This window comes from Camelus dromedarius, chromosome 35 (genome assembly GCF_036321535.1).
Source record: "Camelus dromedarius isolate mCamDro1 chromosome 35, mCamDro1.pat, whole genome shotgun sequence".
Lineage (NCBI taxonomy): Eukaryota > Metazoa > Chordata > Mammalia > Artiodactyla > Camelidae > Camelus > Camelus dromedarius.
Genome location: NC_087470.1, coordinates 3868307 through 3889674, shown reverse-complemented (window position 1 = coordinate 3889674; position 21368 = coordinate 3868307). Strand labels below are relative to the sequence as shown.

At 41.4% G+C, this 21368-nt stretch overlaps 1 long non-coding RNA gene across 2 annotated transcripts in view; it reads right to left on the bottom strand.

The window, feature by feature from the left end:
- The window catches only part of LOC135319944 (uncharacterized), an 88944-nt gene extending 76519 nt beyond the window's left edge, over positions 1–12425 (bottom strand). For both annotated transcript variants that reach the window (XR_010379027.1, XR_010379026.1), the window contains exons 1-3: positions 11603–12425; positions 8895–9119; positions 2111–2234 (exon numbers count right to left, since the gene is read on the bottom strand). This is a non-coding gene — a long non-coding RNA (uncharacterized LOC135319944). The remainder of the gene's footprint in view (positions 1–2110; positions 2235–8894; positions 9120–11602) is intronic.
- Positions 12426–21368: the final 8943 nt, after the last annotated feature.

Sequence of the window (21368 nt, the reverse complement as noted above, 5' to 3'; positions counted from 1 at the left end):
GAGCAGCAGCCTCAGAGCCAGGGATTATGCCCGGGTCTCCCTGCAAACCTACTGCCCGCCTCACAGCCCCCAGCCAGTAGGTCACCTGGAAGTCACAGCAAGTGCCCCACCCAATCCCGAAATCTCTTCATTTGCCAGCACCGCTGATGACTGGTCTCCAAAGTTTGGTCAGTTTCACACAAAACAGCAGCTTCCACTGAAGCTGAGGGTTTTCACTTCTGCTCCCCATCCTTAATGGAAACGTCAAGGGAAACCAAAAGACCTTTTCTCAACCCTTTTCTGATGAGACATTCCCACCCACAATACTCACATGCTCAAGAGTTTTGGGTCCACGTGATTTTGTTTCCCTTATGCTAAGTGGCTCAAAACACTGCAGGATTCTTTCTCTTTTGAGAGTATTTGTTTGTACTGAGTTTATTGACTTCAATCTCTTTTTGTCTCTCTCTTAAGTGTCCCTAGCAGTTGCCACTTCTTACTCCCTTCAGCAGCCTCCCTCCCATCATCTAGTCTAGGAAATCATCTCTGATGAGGGGCCCGGGGGCAGTCACAGAAAATGGAACAAAGGTACAGAGAGGCTACATAATTTGCCCGAGAAGATCAGCTTCAAGCCCCAAAACTGTGTGTCACGTCCCTCTGTTTAACACTTATGCTAAACTAGTTAACTTTTTTTAGATTATGTTTATAAACAGATGAGGTATCAAAATACATAGAAGGACACACATCAACTCTAAGATGTTTATTAACTCCACTATTTTGTTTCTATTTATTTTATTTCTATTAAAAAATATTAGGAACCTCTGCAGTCAATATAACAAAATGTTAATGGGTGTTAAATCCAGAATATAGAGGCGTAAGTGTATCATTACTCATAATTATTTGTATGCTCACAAGACAAAATGATTTGAACGTCTCTCTCCCCTCCCCCTACTCGCTACTGGCTCTCACCTGAGCTCCCAGACCACACATTTAACAGCCTTTCACTTTATCCACAGCTGAACTCATCAGGGTTCCCCCAAAGCTCCCTCTGCAGCTTTCCCTGCTCAGAGCACAGCAGGACCATCATTTACCTCATTAATCCACCCAGAAACCTGGGCCTTACTCCATCCTACCTTCACAGACATCATTCATCCTTTCCTTTTTACCATCTAAACATGCCTAAAATCTGTTCGTTTTTTCCCGGTGACTGTCCCACTGACTGTCCCACCGCTCAGGTAGAAGCCACCAACACTGCCCACCTGGACTCACGAGTCTCCCAAGTGGCCTTCCAGCTGCTCTCCCCTACTTGACACAAATTGGATTTTGTCACTCCCGTTCTTTTATGACTCTTTTCAAACCTAGTGTTCTTAGAAGAAACTCCAAGTTCTTCACATGGTGAAGGTGTTTGCCATGAAACTGTCAGCTCAGGGAGGGCAGGACCCTCCTCCTCCTTGGCCCTCCTCTTTCCCTAAGCCCCGCCCTCTCCCTCGGCCCCGCCCTCTGGCACAGCGCTGGCTCAGGAGGACCTGCTGAGCTACACCATCCTGTATTCTAACCCTGGTGTTCAATTCTTAGCAAATTGCTTCACTTATCCATACAAATCCAAGGTAGATTAGAAAGATTTTAGATGTTGAGCTAGACTATTGATTTGGGGATTTTGCACTAGCAACCTGCAATTACATGTTCTAATGATTCTGTCTTCTTAAAACAACACCCAGATTTAAGGAGTTATTTGTGGAATGTCTTCGGAGTAAAAGGGACTGTACTTTTACAGACTTTATGTTGTATAACATGAACAACACGGACAGGGTCACAAATGGAACTGCCTCACAAGTGACAGAAGACAGGTGAGAGGCACAAAGCAACAGGTCGCAAAGACGGTAAGAGCAAATTTGTTTTGCGAGCCCCCCCAAAAATGCCTGAAAGAACCAAAAATTCTGAATTTTGAAAGTAAAAGATTATCATATAGTGAAATAAAATAAATAATCCTCTTCATCAGGGTTTCAAAATCTGACTCCAGATTTTTTAGCAGGCCATACTGAATCCTAGCACAGAAAAATCAGATGGACTAGTGGTGAGTAAGTTCCAGGAAAACTGCAGTAATTCCTCCACTTGTGTAAGGACATACACTCACCTGCCGAAGGTGAATGTAGACTGCATTCTGGAGAAATTCGGAAGCTTCCAGACTCCGCTTCTGGATGCCGAGGACACGGACAGCTTGGAAGCATGCTTCTAACTCAGTCACCGGAATTCTTACACTGCAGGGGGAAAAGGAGGCCCTCAGTCGATAGCAGAGATGTTCCTGTCGTGTATCACAGGCCGTGCCTCAGGGACTCTGTGCCTTGCAGCAGCCCGGCCCCAGGCAAGGACACGCAGCGTGGCCCACCGAAGCAGGAGGTGCACTGTGCTTGAGAAATCCCATCCCCGATGGGGGCAAGAGGGGCTGGTGGGGTTGAGTGAACCTATAAATGCCCACAGAAATATGCCTGCATTCATTCAAGTGATACAAGCAACAGTAGCAGGCTATTTAACAAAATTTCAATTTTCAGTGGAAATTTTGCCATTCCTTTCCGCTTGTCCCCTGCACTCTGAGACAGGCTTAGGCTCTCTCACACCTGCAGCTCTGAAGCAATAGTTGTGAAGTCATTTTATTTGCTGCAAGTGTCCTCGCTCCCCGTGTCACTGTGTCTGTCCTCTCTTAACACAGTCGGATATCTTCCTGGATCTCTATCTGAGTTCCTTTCTCCTCCTCCTCAGATCCTGAGATAAAGGACAAGTGAAGACACATGAACAGAAAAGGCACTGTGGACTTGACCGAAATCTACAGTGACCCCTAGGTGAGTGCTGCCCACCCCTTACCTTCGATTCTCAAGGTTCTGCACAGGGTGACATCCAGCCCAGAGAGGTGGCCCAATTAAAAGCTATGTGGCTTGGGCATGTTGACAGGTGCAGGAGCTGGTTCCGGTGCCAGGCCCCTCCCCACGTCTGCTCCCCTCTCCCCCGAAGCCCCGCTGCCAAGCACTCAGGCTCCGTGATCTGATGTCCTTCTCTTCTACTCTACTCCAAACCCTTTTCCTTTTCCTTTTTTCCCTAATTATCCCCAGCTGGAGTGATTTTTCAATCGCAGTATCTAAAAAATTTCCTGCAGCCGAAAATGAGGTCTCCAGATATCAATGCCCATATGCTGCCTCCTGAAGAGAGCCGCTGGCTAGGGGACCCTCACCAACACTCACGGGGCATCAGACATGTTCCAGGGTCGGCCACCCCCAACAAGAGTTTGCTGTGACCCCTATGCCCGCACAGCATCCCTGCTCACAAAAATATAGTTGGCCCACTTATCGGTTATTAAGAAGCAAAAATACAAAATTGCTCATGTTTCTTACTAAAATTATCTATGAAGCGGAAAAGGGAATTGTAATAGAAAAGAACAATTTTGACCCCATGTTAGGTCTGTTCCTTTGGCTTTAAACCTGTGCCCTGTTTTCTAGGCTCAGACTTGCTATCTCTGCACCATTTGTAAAAGAAAGTTGCCTTTAGACTGAAATATCCAGGACAGCCTCTTCTCCTGGCCGTGATCTTGAAGGATGCTAACTAATCTGCACTTATGTAGAGATGGCAAGTTGCAAAATAGAGAATAACTTTGTTTTACTTTTGGAGGTATTACAATGGCAACATGATTTGATCCACATGGACAGCTGCAAGAACAGCGGATTCAAAGGACAAGCAATTCATACAACAAGAAGTTTCCAACAACCAACTGCAGCCCCACCCCTTTTTAGTATAAAAGGAGACTCAATTCTGACTTGGGGAAGATGGTTCTTCAGGACATCAGTCTGCCATCTTCTGGGTCTGCCAGCTTTGCAAATAAAGTCACTATTCCTTGCTCCAACACCTCATCTCCCAGTTTATTGGCCTGTCATTTGGTGAGCAGAATGAGTTTGGACTCGGTAACAAAATGACTGCATTGGAGGTAGTATGTCTCCACTCTTTCCTCGTTTCCAATATGTAACATGCACATTATTTATGATCTAGTGCAAATAATTCATCAAAGACAACCACAAAAAGAAACTATACTCACCCAGCTATCAACACTGAAGTCAAAACCTGTCAATTTTATATGCTGTTTAAGAACACAACAGAAAAACCTAACATAGGGAGTCGATTACACGGAAATAAAATTATTTCTACTCCTTCAAAACTTTTTCTTTTCTTTTCTATTTTATTTTGTTTTGTTTATTGAAAAGAAAATAAAAGTCAAATCATTTTATTTCACGTATTTTTGTTATAGCTACATACTTTAAATACTACAAAAAGACTTATATTGCAATAAAAAATTGTTCATATATTTGTATAAAGATATATACACAATCAATGGGGATTAGGAAAAGAATGGACATTTACTAAAAATCCACTGCAATCCAGTCTTTTACAAGCATATCATGGAATATAAGCTCTATTATCCAGGGAGCCTCACCCACATTCTCACTACTGAGTCCCTTAGTAATCAACCACTAGGTCACCAGCATAGAACCATGTGATCAGTATTTTAGGAATAAGTGAGGGAATTAGCTCATTCAATTCTAAAACAAAAACCCTAAAATAAATACTGAACTTATTTACGGATAAAGAAAATTTGTCCCCAAAAAAGTAAAGTTTCTTCCTCAAGGTCACAAAGCTAATAACTGGTAAAGGTAAGATTTGAACTCATCTGCCTGATTCTAAAAACTAAGGTGGAAATCCCATTCGACTGGGGAGTGTCCAGCTGCACAGCCTATCACCCTATCTTTGTTCAGAGCTGGCCTTAGACAGCCTGAGACAGCACCCCATTCCTGTGGAACTCGAGGGCAAATGATAACAATAAGGATTTTATATCCAGCAGTTTCTAAGATCTCATGTATATAAACTGTCAGCAGGTCAGCAGAAAATCTCTGGGAAACATGAGTGGGTCCAGACCTTTTTGCTGATTAGAAACTCAATCTATCAGGATAGAGTGACCTTCCCATGAGAGGCCACATGGACATAAACTAAAGGCAGCTGAACAATGGAAACTAGCAAGACCCCGGAACTCAAGTAAGGATCCCTGCCTTCCCCCACCCAGTTGCCTCTTCATCCGCGTGGACATGAAGACAGAAGACCCGGGTTCTTGTCCAAGTTACACTATCATGGATTCTCACCCATAAAAAGGTACGACTCTATGCTGTCGTAAGTCCTTTCCAACTCAAATATGATGACACCAATATCTCAGCAGAATATCTATGTCTCCACTTCCCCTCTTCTAATAGGAGTCTATTTCTGTGGACACAAAGCAGAAATCCAATTTAAAAAACCATGCAAGAAGCCAGGCGAATTTCTGCTTAAGAGACTTTGCTCTCACGCTCAGTGAATGAAAACTCAGAAAAAGTGGTCCTTCTCCCTCAGCAAATGGGAGGTAGCCTGATTGTGTGTGTGTGTGTGTGTGTGTGTGTGTGTGTAAATCAAATATAATCATGTCTGGGACGTGTACAGATTATTTTTAATTTCACTGTAATTTCATGGGGATGAGCCAACATTTAAAGTAATTTGAATGTAGTGTTCTGAGACAGACTCAGTCTCTTTTGGTGGAGGAGGTGAAAGGGGAGAGTAAAGGAGGAAAGAGGTAAATGAAGCAAAGAAATAAGAATCCTGCTAGGGAAAGGCAAGACGTTAATTTTGTTCCTCATTGCATCACATACAAATTAGGGACTGGCTTTCCCCCGATGTCTTATCGAGCACTGAGTTGCAGAAGAAGAGGCGACAGCCCATTTCTCACTGAGATTGTGACTGTACGTGGCATCTTATAGACACAAATCATTTACCCTGATCAAACACTCTAGCAGCAGGCTGTAATTCTCCTGTTTTGAGAGACAAGAAAACAGGAGTTCAAAGCGGGTAGATAACTTGACAAAAGTCAGAGGACCAGTAAACAAGAGAGGATGAATTCAAACTCAGATCTGAATGCAGAGTCTCATCTTCCCACTCCCAGGGCTGGAAAATCCTTAACACACAGGCTCCCCAGCTCCCCTGCAGTGTTCCTGGCGCCAAGCATTTCCCATGGTAATGGTCTCCAGTTCTCACAGACACAGTGCTCTGTGCAGCCAATGACCTTGATCAGACCTTGATCATCTACCTGCCACGCCCACCAGGCTTCACCATACAGGCAGGAAAGCTGGCTTTCAAGTGCATACAAAGCCACCCTTGGTCTAACCTGGGCTCTTCTGTGGCTTCTCCAGCCTAAAGGCAGCCATGAAATTGCTCACAGTTTGTTCGTGAGCCACACTTCCTCTCTCCATCTGTGTCCCCACCTATACTACTTAGCTATGAACATTTTGAGAATCTTGGAAACAAATTTTAAAAAACAGAAAAGAAAGGATTCTGGAACAAGTACTTAATACTTACAATTTTAAATGACAAGTTACAAAGTGAGTATTGACAAACCGAATCTTCCTTTCTAAATGTCAGTTTTAAACATTTAAAAATATAATAGCAAAAAATTCTCACTTACAAAATTAACAAAAACATAAACAATAATCTGGAATAAATTCAAAAATAATGCCCATATTCTAAATGGAGAAACTTCAGGACTGTACTGAGGGTTAAAGTAAGAGGTATGAATGTAGAGACATAAACATATTGCATGGAGAAAAGCAGTTTTGTAAAGATGTAAGTTCTCCTAAGAATAATTCAAAACTTACTAAAAAATCCCATGAAAATTCCAATCTGATTTTTTTTAACTTGAACAAAATATTTTGGAATTCTTCAGGAATAATAAAGTCATAATACTTGACAAGAAAATTTGGGATGGAAGAAAAGAATCAAAAAAAATCAGACTGCCAGTTATTAAATAAATTTTTACAACATGTAAGATATGGTGCTGGAGTAAGGAAAGGAGATTGACAGAAGGGAACCATGAGCTCAAAAAAGACTCTAGTGTATGTAAGTATTTTGTACAGGTGGGATTTCAAATCAAAGAGAAAATTATGAATTCGATAATTGTCCTGGGACAGAGAATCACCTGGAAAGAATAAATTCTACTCCTGTCATAATGACCACAAGATAAATTGCAGATAGCGATGTAAATATTAAAAAGTACTAGTAACAGCAAATACAACTCTTTGCTCTTATTAACTCAACTTCTCCTCACTATAACATGTACTATTATAATCTCCATCTTAGAGATTAAAAAATACCTACAGAAGAGATTTATTCCATTATAAGAGAGTATTTCTAAGAATAATGTCAAAGATAAAACCCATAAGGAAGACATTTACTATCCTAAGAATAGTTTGAGCCACAACAAAAATCAGAAAACTTCCTGAACAAAATGAAAGGAAAGAAATGACAAGAAAAAGCTCTGTGATACATGTTGATGAATTCACGAAGTTAATTTTCATAACATACAAAAAGCTGTCACAAAGCAACAAGAAGCTCCCTCACTTAAATGTGGGCAAAGGACAAAAGGAATCATTCATTTTAAAAAAGTCAAATGACTAATGAGTGAAAAATGCTCAAAACTTCACTGGTCATCAAATGCAAAAAAAAAACAATGAAAAAGCACTTTTGCTTATCATATTGGCAAATATTTTTAAGATAATCTAGCTAGTGTCCATCTGTGGGAGAACAAATCATGAGCGACTTTTTCAGAGGATGACATATCAATGGATTTGTAAGCTCTGAAAAACGTACATACACACTGACTCAACTCCACTTCTAGGAATCGTTTCCTTTAGGAAAAAAAAATCAGTCCAAAAAGATGTACCCATCAGGGCATTTACACAGCACTGTTTACAAAGGTGGGAAGAAAAACTGAAGTGAAATCATATCCAGCGATAGAGAATTGGTTACATAAGTAATTGTGCATTTTTTCATTCCCCAATGGAGAAGGAATTTCTAGTCACTTGAAAGGAGTCTGTGATGAATGTAAATGTCACATCCAGGGACTAAATTTCCAGAAGCCTTAACTAAAGGAATACACATACAAGATCACAGGAAGTTCTGTACAAGAAGGATGCAACTCAAACATTCTTTCTGACAGTGGAAAATGGAGAAAACTTAACTGTCCACCATCAAGACAATGATGCGGTAAATCAAGGCGAGCTGCGGGCGCTGAGGGAGCCGGCGTTTCGCCGTGGTCCAGGGCCTTGTCCACAGCAGTCTCGCACCAAATGTTTCCGTGGACAAGAGACGACACCCGCACATCAGGAGACCCCTCCAATCTATCTGAAAGGGCCGGGTGAGTCTGGAGTGGGAGGACGTCCATGATATTCCCCTGAGTGAATAAAGCGAGCTGCAGAAAAACATATAGTATGGTCTCATTTTTAAATAAAGCATATATACACACACCTATATATTGATTTCTCATATGTGTATATATATGTATCTCATAGGCATAAAGGTCATGAAATATATATACCAAATTTTCAACAGCTTTTACTCTCAGGAAATAATGAGAAGGGAGTTAGGGGCCTTCCTGTACCACCACAGTTCTCTTTTCAGTATTTCAGTTAAGTACACTTGGAATTTAAAAGTTTATTTAAGTCCGAAGTAAAATGGACCATGCCTCCATAAGACAGAATGCTACACTGGTCTTTAAAAATCATGCCAGGGGAGATAGAATATTGTAGAAAAACATGTAATAAGCCGAATGGAAAATGGAGGTCTCCGAACAGTAAACAGGGACAGAGTGCTCACTGGTTTTTATGACAGAGATGATACACACTAACGAAAAGAACAGAAAATAAATGTTAAATTGTTAATTATTATCTCTGAGTAGAGGGACCAGGATAGAATCTTTTGCCCCTTTTTTCAGACATATTATATTAAATGCACATTATTTTTCATCTGAAAAAAGCATTTTTAGACGTGTAGTACCACTCAGTGGGGAATAATACATGAATACTTACAGAAACAAGTAACTAGGAGACACCGCAGCAGCGCCACACAATGTAGAACGGGCAATCCTGATTAACACCGCTCAGTTACATAAGGATCCACAAAGTGAGAGCACCTGCTGTAACAGGGCGTGGTCCCCTTCTATTTGTCAGTTGTGTCTTCAGGGCTGAGGCAGTTCGGAGCACGGCCAGTGTCAGTTCCGGTGTCTGGATGGATGCTACTGGAGGTGAGGGCACCTGCAAGCAGAAAGGAAGAACAGAAACAATCCTCTGCCTTTTCTGTCTTGTTTCTTTGTTACTTTAAAAGACAGGCATAAATAAGATAAACTGTGTATCTCCCCTACTGAAATTTCAGTAATGAAACCGTTTTTAAAGGCTTCAGAGCTTATATTCTGTCTATAACTGTCTTTTCAACAAAGAATCATATTTATTAAATGTTAATTAACTCAGTTAATTAACTCCCTGTTGAAACATTCAAGTAAAGAACATGAAAGGCCTTACGTAAAAGAATCAAACCTGCAGTGACTAGCTCAGCTGTCTTGACGGCAAAGCAGTCAGCCCCCACCATCCCATGGCCCTGAGCTCCTGATGCTGGTAAGAGAGCACGCTGCCGCCTCAGATGGAGAGATACTGTGAAAGCATTTTTTGAACTCTACAGTACTGACAAAACATAACTGACAAATCCCAGGCTCCTTTGAAGCTGTCATTTTTGGTTTCTGGCCAACCCCAGTCAATGAGCAGAACCACCCCATTCCCGAGTCATGGGACTCAAGTGGGAAGAAATTTTGTAGAAATTTCCAGGTACAGAATGTAACCATCTATATGTAGAACTCTGACAAAAGAAAAGATGAAATACTCTGATGTTGAAGACACTCAAAATATTCTCCTAAGCCTTAGTAGCTGGAAAGGCTGGGCTTCTCCTCAGCCACTTATTTATTTCACAGCCAGTGAGCATCTCCCACAAACCCTGTTAACCTGTGTCTGCTGGGAGCCTCAGGCACACTCTTGCTGTCGATCTTATAAGTCACAGGGCAGACGCGTGTCTCTCATGCCTGCCACCCTCACACAGGCTCGCCTCCTAGCCTCACTGTCTGAACTTGGTCCCATTATCTCACCTGTTTATTTGGTATCTGTTCTTCTGTAAGCTGCCTGAAATGCTATTTGGAACAAGTCAGAAGAATGAGTGGGTAGAGAAATGGACAGTTGGACAGGTGAGAGGTGGGCAGACAGACAGAGAGACTCCAAGAAAAGGGGAACAAAGAAAATTCCCTATGCAGAACCCTCTTCTAGTCAGGGAAGAAAACCGCCACGGAGACGTGTGAAGAGGCAGGTGGCTTAGGGCTGTTTCCTGGATTCCATGAAAAGTCCCACCAAGAGAGAGGGTAGAACAATAAATGATAAAAGAAAAAAGCATGCATGCTTGAAAAATATATCTACAATATGTACTTTCTAAAGAATAGATTCAAATCAGCAGGGCCCAATTACACAATCCTTGGGTATTTACAGAAATGAGAATCCCATCTCCAAATCACAAGGCATTCCTTCGGAGCACTGAAAGTCCACACGGGGCTGTTATAAAGCCTTCACCACAAAAGCTATGCTCTCCTTCACTTACGAGGAATGAGCAGCTATGCTCGGGCTGCCCATGCGCATCATTTGCACCCTACAGCATCTCTATGGGGGAGGGACGCCTAGCGAGCCCCATCTCTGCAGGACAGAAAACAAGCCCGGGAGAGGCTAAGCCGACCTACCAGTTCTCCATCTCACAGGACTGGTCACTCCAGAGCAGGACTCGAACTCGGACCCACGTTGGTAATCACGGTACTACCGTGCTTTGTGTGCTTTTTGTGTGAATAATACATTTGTTTCTGGCATGAAAGTATATTTAATAAATGATCGGTTGTCCTGTCTATCTCATTTGCTCACAATCAATCTTTATAGTGTTGAATTGTACTCTTTTTCCGTGGAGAAAGGAACGGAACGAGCGGGTGTTAGAATGAGGTGGGGCTCCATTCTTTATCTGTTACCTCATCTCATCCAAGTCCCCAACCAGGGAGAAGGAGCAAATGTTTTCTTCATCTTTTAAAGAGAGGGCTCCACTGATGGTGACTTAACTCCAAAACCAAGTCTGGGGAAAGGGCACATTCAGCAGCCAGAGCATTATCACCTGTAGGATGGCAAAAACAGCTCACAGGAGGGCTCAGGGGGTCACCCTGATTTAATTTCAATCGATAAAACAATAATGCACTCTAAAAATACTAGCATGCAATGGATTGGCTCTTTCTTGACATCTAGCAAGTTTCCACAGCCCACATGTAAAATTATCGTGAACCAGTGAAAGGAAGTGTCTACAGACAAGAAAAATCAATGCCACAGGTAAACTGAAACCCAGGCTGGAGGAAAGGAAGAGAAAGGGCATAGTAAAGAAGTGGGGAAAGGCTGGGGAAAAAAATCATCACACGGACTCTCAAGCATCATCCAACAAGCATATAATCATTCGAGAGAGAGAGTTACTGAGGTCCTATTCTGTGCAAGATTGTAGAGCGGGTGAAGCAAGAGCGCAGTGACCATGGTGGCAGCAAGTGGCGGGGCTCAAATACACTTCTGATCCCGGTACCTGGCACAATTGTCCTCAGTATAAAGGCAAAAAAAAAAACAAAGTAAAATAACTCTGTAAACTCAAAGCATTGTTAAAAAAAAATTAAACAATACCTAAATACCTGGACAAACCACGCACATTGCTGGATCAGAAGACAGCGCTTTTGGAATGGCAGTGCTCCCCAGAACGATCCGTATATTCAACGTGGTCTCGATCACAATCCCTGCGGTCTCCTCTGCAGAAACTGACTAGCTGCTGCTACAATTCATATGGGAATTCGAGGGTCTCAGTAACCAAAACGTACTTGAAAAAGAAGAACAATGTGAGAGGACTTGTAATTCTCAATTTCAAACCTTACAACTGTATGTCTAGGTGAGATTAGAGGCCATTTTAAGTTATTAATGTGTTTATCCGTATTTTCTAAATTCTCTACAATGAATATAACTGTTACAATAAGAAAAATAAAAAGTAAGGTATCTTTTAAAACATGCACACTGATTCATACATTGGGAAAAAATATTTTAACTATAAAGAGGTAACCAAATATCTAGTGAAAAAGGACTACTTAAAAACAAGTGTGTATTTACATTTTTCATAAATTGAAAACTGAAAAGCACAAACACATCAAGTTTCTAGGGAGATCGATGCAACATATTAATAGTTATTTTCAAAAATTCTAATTGAACAATGAAAACTCAAGAAAGGGAAAATCGCGATTGACAGCCAAATGCAAACACATGGAGAGCAAAGGCCTAGAAATCACAGTTCCTTTAACTCTGATACTAACTCAATATAAGAGGAAATTCCTCCCTGTGGGGACAGTGGAATCCCATGCATAAGACAGGATACACAGTACAAACTGCACTAGAATCTGGGGTGATTTTCTTAGAAGAATTCTAAAGTTACAACATTGCTGAAAAACTATAAAAACACTGAAAGACAGATTAAAACACACAGTCATATATATTATATAGAAACATATGAAGTCTGCTCCCATGTTGCATAGAAATACAAACATATTTGTTCATTTATGGGCACTGAATATTTTATCCCAGGTAGAATATTTCAACTAAAACAAATAATCAATAATACACACCTCTTGTCAAATCTACTTGATAAGGTACTCTGCTATGTAACCATAATGTGTCTAAGATAGATCTAAAATTAGTGAAAAAGATCTTTGTATGGTTTCTTGAACTCTTCTCAAAATTCCAAGCTTAATTTTAAAATAGATCTGAGCAGTATTTCTATATTAACTTTTCCCTCGTGAAATGAACAGCACAGTCTGTTGTCAAAATTCTGTCCTTACAATGATTCACGAACACTGTATCCTAACAAAACTGCTGGACAGCAAGGCACTATCCAGACACTGTGACCAAACAAATGAAACACAAGGAAGACAGTGACCCTATTCTGGAGGGCTTACCGTCTGTGTCAACTCTGGGGTTCTTATTTGATTGGTTTGATTGGGTAGCAAAATAAAATCAATCAAGTACTTTCTTCTTTAAGCATTCTGTAAGTCATGACTCTGTTGTTAGTGTCATGAGAAGGAAAGACTAAAGCAAGTCTTCATTAGGTCAATTAGCAACAGCCATCACTGGGGAGTGAGTAATAAAGAAGTTAACTGATAGCAATGCTTCTGCCTACATGAGACCTAAAATAAACCTACACTGATCTCTTTAAGGAAAATGAGGAGATGAGGCCCCAATGAGAAAAACAAAAACTAACAAGAAATCAAAAAAGTAAAGACTTTTTCATTAACGATTCCAGGAAGGAGTGGAGCATGGTGGTGAAGAGCACAGACGCTGGGGACAAACATGAGGGTCTGAACTCCCAAAGCACTGGGTAGCTTTGACACTGATAAGTCAGTGAAATTTTCTGCAACCCAGTCTCCTATCCATAGACTGGGGACAACAACATCACCCGTCTCCTAGAACTGTCCTAATAATTAAGTTATTTTATGTATAAAAGTTTAAATAAAATACCTCAGATATTAAATATTACCCCAAAAGGACAAGGTAAACTGAAGGAAAGGACAAGGAAAAAGAAAACAGAGGATAAGGAAAAAGGACAAGGAAAAAGAAAACAGAGATAAATTGGAGTTCATCAAATTTTAAAACATTGCTTCAAAGGACACCATCCAGAAAGTGAAAAAACAACACACAGCAGAAATTTTTTCAAATCATTTATCTGATAAGGAATTTGTATCTACCAAAAAAAAAAAAAAAACAAAACAAAAACAAAAATAACCTCCTACAACTCAACAATAAAAAGGCAACTCAATTAAAAAATGAATAGAGGATCTGAAAAACATTTATCAAGGAAAATATACAAATGACCAATAAGCACAACGAAACGATGTTCAATATCATTAGCTGTAAGGGAAATCAAGTCAAAACCACTAGGAGAAACCGCTTCACACTCACTACAATAGGTTATAATCAAAAAAAGAGTAAAAAGCACTAATGAGGACACAGAAGATGCAGAGGACGCAGCCGTTGCTGGTGAGGATGTAACACAGCCTGGCCACTTTGGAAAAACGCCTGGCAGGTCCTTAGAGAGTTGAACATTTGGTTTCTGAATAACCAGGCAATTTTGCTTCCTGGGCACACACGTAAGAGAACTGAAAATAAATGTTCACATAAAAACTCCTACAGGAATATTCACGGAGCCATTACTCATCACAGCCAAAAAGCAGAAACAACACAAATGCCTATCACGTGATGAATGGGTAAACAGAGGGGCCCAGCCATACAGAGGAATATTATTCAGCAATAGCAAAGCATTGAGTACTGACCCAGGCCACAACGTGGACAAATATTGAAAACGTTACTCAGTGTGAAAGAAGTCAGTCACAATAGATGCTTCCACTTACATGAAGTAACTCGATTTACATGAAATTTCCAGCAGAGGCAAACCCACAGAGAGAGAAAAGTGGCTCCCTGGGGCTGTGGGAGAATGGGGAAGATGGGGATGTCTGCTTATGCGTAAGGAGCTTCCTGTTGGGGGGATGAAAATGTTCTAAGATTGAATGGGATGCACAATTCTGGGCATAGAGTAAAAACCACTGTACATTTTAATGGGTGAATTGTTATTAAAACTGTTAAGAACGAGAGCACCTCGGGCCAGTACCTTCCCATAGTAAATGCAAATTGCTAAATTTTATTACAGGAAGAAGAAACTGCCCTCAGCATGAAAGCAGGAGTTCAGCAAATGTGAGTTAACCGAAATTGGACAAGAGCATTTCACTTGAAACAGTTACTGAGTGTACACAAAATATTAAGACATGACAAGGAAAATCAGTTTGACATCACGAAGAAGCATTCTGCTTCAAATGCAGATCAAGGATTCGGCAAGCCCAGCTGCTAGAAATGACCAGAGAAGAAACCTGGTTCTTTAAACAAGCACCAGAGCCAACAAGGAAATAGTGGTGAGGAAAGCAGGCGGCCGAAAATCTGGAACAGTTTGTTACAAATAATTTCTCCACTGAAAATTCAAAAATAAAAAGAAAGTGATGTAATACTGTGTTGACCTCACGTGAATGGGCTTCCTCCGGTTCTCGACAGTTTTGTAACCCCGAATGAGAGACTCAGGAGAATCAGAATGGTTCCTGGGAGTCCCCAAATGACTGCCCACCAGCACGCTGACCACCATCACATCTGCCAGGGTGGAATTGCAGAGAAGAGACCAACTCCTGAAAGGCACAGGAAATATTGACAAGGGAAAAAAAGGCTGATGTCAGTCTTGGGACAGAGGCCCTGAGAGCAGAGGCCAGAAGGCTGCAGGTGAACTGGAGTGGCCCTGGGGCAGGAAGGGACCACGGGGGAGCAGATCTCAATTCTCTTCTCTCTCTCCCTCGGGTAGGAGAGATAAAGTCTGCATCCTTCTCACCTGGAACTGTGGGTTCTGGCTGGCAGAAGTCTTACCGACATGGAATGAATGACTCAAGACTGTGGAAAAAGGAAAGAAAGCGAGAGGGAGTAGGGAGCCAACTCCAAGAGCCTCTCAAATCCTCCCATATTTATTGTGTATAATCAAAGAAAATAGTCTTTAACAGTTGTGTGATAGTAAACAGGAACTTGGGGAAAGACAGGATGAGACAGAGATTGTAGAATCCACAATGAGTAAAAAGGCTTAGTTTACCTTTAGGGGAGTCATGGGGAGAGGGGAACAAGATAAATTCTTTAGATATTCATTACAAAGCAGACCACCAGTCCAGCCAGGTCCGTGTTTTGGGGATAATAGACTATCTAACAGCACGCACGCCCAGCATTTATAGCTGAGGGCCTGGGTCATTGCTGTGCAATGAACAGAGTGCTATCTAAAACCTCAAATATGCAAGCAAGGCATTGTCTCTGCTTTTTATGGCAAGGAGACAGGAGTGAGGATGCACAGGTGCTTGCTTGAAAGCAGTTACTAAGCACACTTTTTCTTCTTAAGGTTGACATGCGTCTGGTGTCTGTTAAATTTGTTAACCCAATCATGGGCTATCACATGGAACCATTATGGAGGACACCCTAGGATGACAAATCCTGCCTCTGCGTCTTTTCCTGCCAGCTTCGGCCATTCCAGCAGGGTCTAGACACATCCCTGAATAACGATCCCACAGAACCACCCAGACTCTTAACTCCTGGTGCTTGGAACTTAATTTTAGCTCTACACAACTTAACATAGAAAAGTTTCAGAAATAATAGATATTATATTCTTTTTATATCTCATCATAGAACTGATTTTTCTGATTGCTCTAAGCTGTTTCTACTTGGTAAATCACCTAATTCTGCAGGTGAATTCAGTACTTTCCATTGCGCATAACTAGACAGTCTGGGCCCTCTGACTTCTATTGGTCAAATAAATACCGATACACCTAATTGATTTCATCGTTCATCAATTTCAGCCTGGAGGTGAGGGAGTGTCACTCTGTTCCTCAGCCCACCCTCTACTCTATACTCTTCAGCAACTCAGGCCTCCTGAATACAAAACGTAGCATCTGTTTCCCTTCACCTACACTTTCCACAAACGCAACAGGAAACATCAGCCTAGAGAATGAATTCAACACAAATGTTAAAACAAAAATCTACAAACCTGAAGCAACTCCATCTCCGAATCATGATACACAATGACATGAAAGTACGGGTGTCAGGTACAAAGCACGCGTGAGCCTGACCACCTCATTTCTATTCTTCAAAGGAAGGAAGGTTTTCATGTTTTTTATTATCATTCTTTGTCATTGTTTCTGATTAAGCCAAAAAATAGTTTATGAAATAATTAAGCACTGAAATAACAGATTTTCGCTGTATCAATTACAGAAGGCATTCAGAGGGGATAGGAAAACCCACCTATGTAAAAAATGCAAAATTTCTTCCCCTGTTAAGAACACGTATACAAAATGCAACAGAGAATTCAAATTCATGTGGAGAGGAGCAAAAGCCACAGAATCAAACAAATTCATTACTATGAGTCAATTCAAAATTCACTGGACAAACATGCTCAATGCATTCAAAGAATTTTAAAGGCACACTGCAAACCATTCACTTAATGATCTACAGGCTAGAGGAAGAATTTCCCTCTTTAACAGACAACAGAATTCAATAGGTTGCCCCACCAAACGAGGACCAAACAACAATCAGGTTTTTAACAGTTCTGATAAATCAGCATGTTCTAAACATCAAAATCCAGAAATTTTAAACATTCATTCACACCACAATGAAACAAGCACTTAAAAAAAAAAACAAAACAATAACCCGAAGAAACTAAGCACAATTATCATGTACCTGGATCAATGGGAACTTCTTGTAACGCTGGAAGAAAGAACAGGCTATAGCCTTTTACTTAAAAAATAAAACTACATTTAAAGATAATTGCTAAAACACATTTCATCATTCATGTTGCCTTGAAAAATCTGAGGCACTCGTATCTGATCAGAAAAGCAATTCTGAGTAATAGTATGTTACAATTCAGTGCCAGTTTGCTTTAGTAGAAAAAAGAAAAGCTACTGTTTCTCATCCTGCACAAAGTGTAAAGAACCTTCCTGCCTCTATCTCCTCCTATTTTCTAAGCTCATTCTCCCCAACCCTTCTGAAACAAGTATGAGAAACTTTTATACCCACCAATATGCCAAATGACAAAAGAGTATCAATTTATTTGTATAAATATATGCCTACACCTTGAACTGGAAGAGAAAGGTATCAGAAGGCTATATGGAACTTATTTCTACCTTCCTGAAATCACACACACACACACACACACACACACACACACACACGTTCACAGAGACACAGACATGTACACACTGAATTACTGGGCAATTCACAAGCTGAGGACTTCCAATTTATAGAAGATAACTTTGTAGTTAGTTTAAAATACAAAACTGTCAGCTTTTGAAAGCCTTCATCATCTGCTAAATCATCCAAATATCAACGAGACCCAATTAGCCTTCTCTGTAAAATATAATTTCCCATGATGGCAAAACAGACCCTAAGTAGTGGATCCAAGACTCGTGTTTATCACTACCTATGATCGTTTTTAAACACATAAACAGATTCAGAAATTATGTCCCAACAACATTTATTCTTATTGAATTAGCATATGTATTCAATTGTCTATACAGAAAATAGGCCCATGATGGGGTTTAAGAGCTATTTTGTGTATTGAAATATTTATTTTTAAGTTCAGACAAGGAGGGTCTGTATTACTCAGTTGTAGAACACCTGCTTAGCATGCACAATGTGCTGGCTTCAGTCCCCAGTTCCTTCATAAAAATAAATAAAAATAAGTGCTTATTTAAAAATAAGAATAAATTTATAAAAAGAGTAAATGCAGACTAAAAACCACTGCAATCTAGGAGCCATAATTTTAATAAAAAACAAGAGTTTCTATCAAATATTCACTATATGACAATCACAGAGACAACCACAAATCGCCCCTGACAACCATCACGTGTGATTCTCAGCAACCCTACTAAGTAGACACCGAAGAGAAACCCAGCATTGCGGATGAAGAAACGGAGCTCGGAGGAGCCGGGGACGCTGACTGTCCTGCTCCCCGTGACACCACGTCAGCCCAGGATGAGCGCTGACAGAGCTGCACTGAGGGGACACCCAGCTGCACGGAACCTTGGTGCACTGGGGAGTCCCAGAAAACACTCAAAACTGTTCAGTGAAGAACCAGCTCAAATATATTACATTGTGCCACATCCTTTAAACAGGGAACATGACTGAGACCTTTTTGATGCCTCTGTGTCCTTTCTGCCATTATCAATTATTTGCCCTCTCAGCATGCCCAGTCATGAATTGGACCCCATATGAAGTGCACTCAGATGGCAGAGCTTTTAAAGCTGTTTTATGAAGTTTGTAAGACTCTGTCTATGCCTCACACAGGCGGTCATCCATCACTACTCACCGGTGTGGATGTACCACATGAAATCACACCTTTCTGCTTTTTAAAATCCCTCCATGTAATCCAGACTTTTCAACAGCAAAGAAGCAGCTCAACCAGTAACAGTGGATAGCTTTTCACCAAATGGACTCGAACAGCCCATCGGAATACCTGGAAGCCCTTTTTTTCTATTAAACCCACTTCCAAGGACTTCATTATTTTCTGATTTGTGGACTTGGCCTCTGACTGGCCTACTCTGAGAGCTCCCAGGCTCACATCCGGGGGTGGGAGAGGACCCTGCTGTTCGGGAAAATAAGTGCGGAAGGCGGAAATCTTCCACCCAGGTCCACACGGGTAGAAGTGCCACAACGTGCTCAGAAAATATACCGTCAGCAACACTAGGCTCCCATGGACTGATGTCACATTAACCAAACTCATGAGAGACTGATGCAAAGAAACCAGAAATTGAATTTATTAATGTAACAGGAGATGTGAAACTACGAACCAGACTGAAATATCAGAGTTCAACTATGAGTACAGATTCTCCTCAACGGCCCAATCACGGGCAGGCAGTCACATGGAAACCATGGACAGAAGCAGAGCAGGAAGGGTTTCTAGATTAACTCAATGGACTAAATTTCTGTTATAGGAACAGATCTGCTGCCCAGAAGACATTTAACGCCAATCACGGTGCACTGTCCGTGGACAGTGGCTGAGACACGACTGTGAGCACCTGTGTAACTCTCCTTTCCCTGTCCTTTCTGGGCTAAGTGATGCACAGAGGTACAGAGATCCAGGGATGCAGATACCTCTAAACACCCAAAGCCCATCCCTGGGAGCCTGGAAACCAGACAGCCAGGGTTTAAATACCAGCTCTGCCACTTACTAGCTCTGTGACCTTGGCCAACTTACTCTCTCCGTGCCTCAATTTCCACATTGTAAACCTGGGATAACAATCAAATCTCCCTTACTCACTTGTTGTGAAGATTGAAGGATTCATTTCTGTAAAACGCTCAGAAAAGAATGTAGCACATTTTTGGTGCTCAACAAATGTGAATTTAATAAGAAAGTGATTTACAAGTCTCCCTACTAATCATCTTCTGTGTTTCATGGCTAGTCTGAGTCCCAAAGGAAATCCTTATTTCCCCTCTTATAAACTCTTGGAGAGCACCCTTCTCTTGCATCTCACCACCTGTTTAAACTGAGAGAAGGGATGCCTCCTCCACACTCCTCTGGTCCATGGAGAGTGCTTCCCCCTTCACACCCCTGACCCCTGGCCAACGGCTAGCACTCTTCACAATAACAGATTGAGGTGTGAGTCCGGAGAGACAAGCAGGGCATATGAAACCTTTCCTTTCCCTCCAGTGTTGGCCACCCTTGGGAAGCACCCGGGATGCTCAGCTCCATGGCAGGGCAGCCCTGTGCAGGATGGGGCAGATCATCTTAAGGGAAGGCTCGCTGTGGCCCAGAGTTACCTGGGACTGCGTGAGTCTCTAATTCTGGGACACAGTATCATGACATGCATTTTCCCACAGCCCTGAATTTCATGGAGAACGTGGCTTCATCAGTAATAAAGGAGACATTTATCGCCTGTCTGTTCTTCTGTGTCATCTCTCAGTTGGCTGCTGGAGAAAACATGTGTATAAGTATTGGGTCCACTTAAGCCCCAATATATATGAAGTACCAAAAAATTCTGTGGCTTAACGTTGGTTCAGGGCGACTGTGTAACGGTCCTGACTTTGCTGATGCTAAATTATGGGTATAGGAACTATGGAACCTCCTCAAATATCTTTCATCATAAAACCAGCTTTTCTTATTTTCCTGTTTCTTAGTAATTGCCAAAGACTGTAAAATGATGGCTTCATACAAAACAGGAGCTAAACTTTATGAGCCCTTTGACATTCCCACTGTGCTAAACAATTTACATAATTTCTAATTCTCACAATTCTGCAAAGCATATACGAGCATCCCCATCTCACAGACGAGGGAGAAACTCAGAACAAACTGACTCAGGCTCACGTGGCTCAGTGACAGCGTGTGCACGCAAACCCAAGTCAAATCACTACACCCCTTCTTCTATGTACAAAATCACCTCCCACCAAATGACACACAGCGGCTGGGTCAATACTCAGGGAACTCAGTACACTTTTCAGCTTTAAGGTGCTCAAGAGGCCGCTTCTAGCTGCTTTATAAAATCCCGGCTCACTGGTTGCTAACACTGGAATAAAAGACCGATTTTGCCATTGTTGCACAGCAAGTCTGAAATGTTCACAGCGAGATGACAGAATAAAACAAAGATATAAGCAGAATAATTTTTCCAGGTAGACAGACATAATGGACATTGTGCTATTCTGAAGCACTAAGCAAAGGAATCAAAGCAAAAAAATATTTGTTAAGCCTTCTTTTACAAACAGGAAAATTAAGAATGTATGAAGGTGCAACAGCGCCTCCTATGGCTAAAAAGACCTTCCAGGTTGCCGGGAAAGATGCAACACAAAAATTGCTTGTTGAAT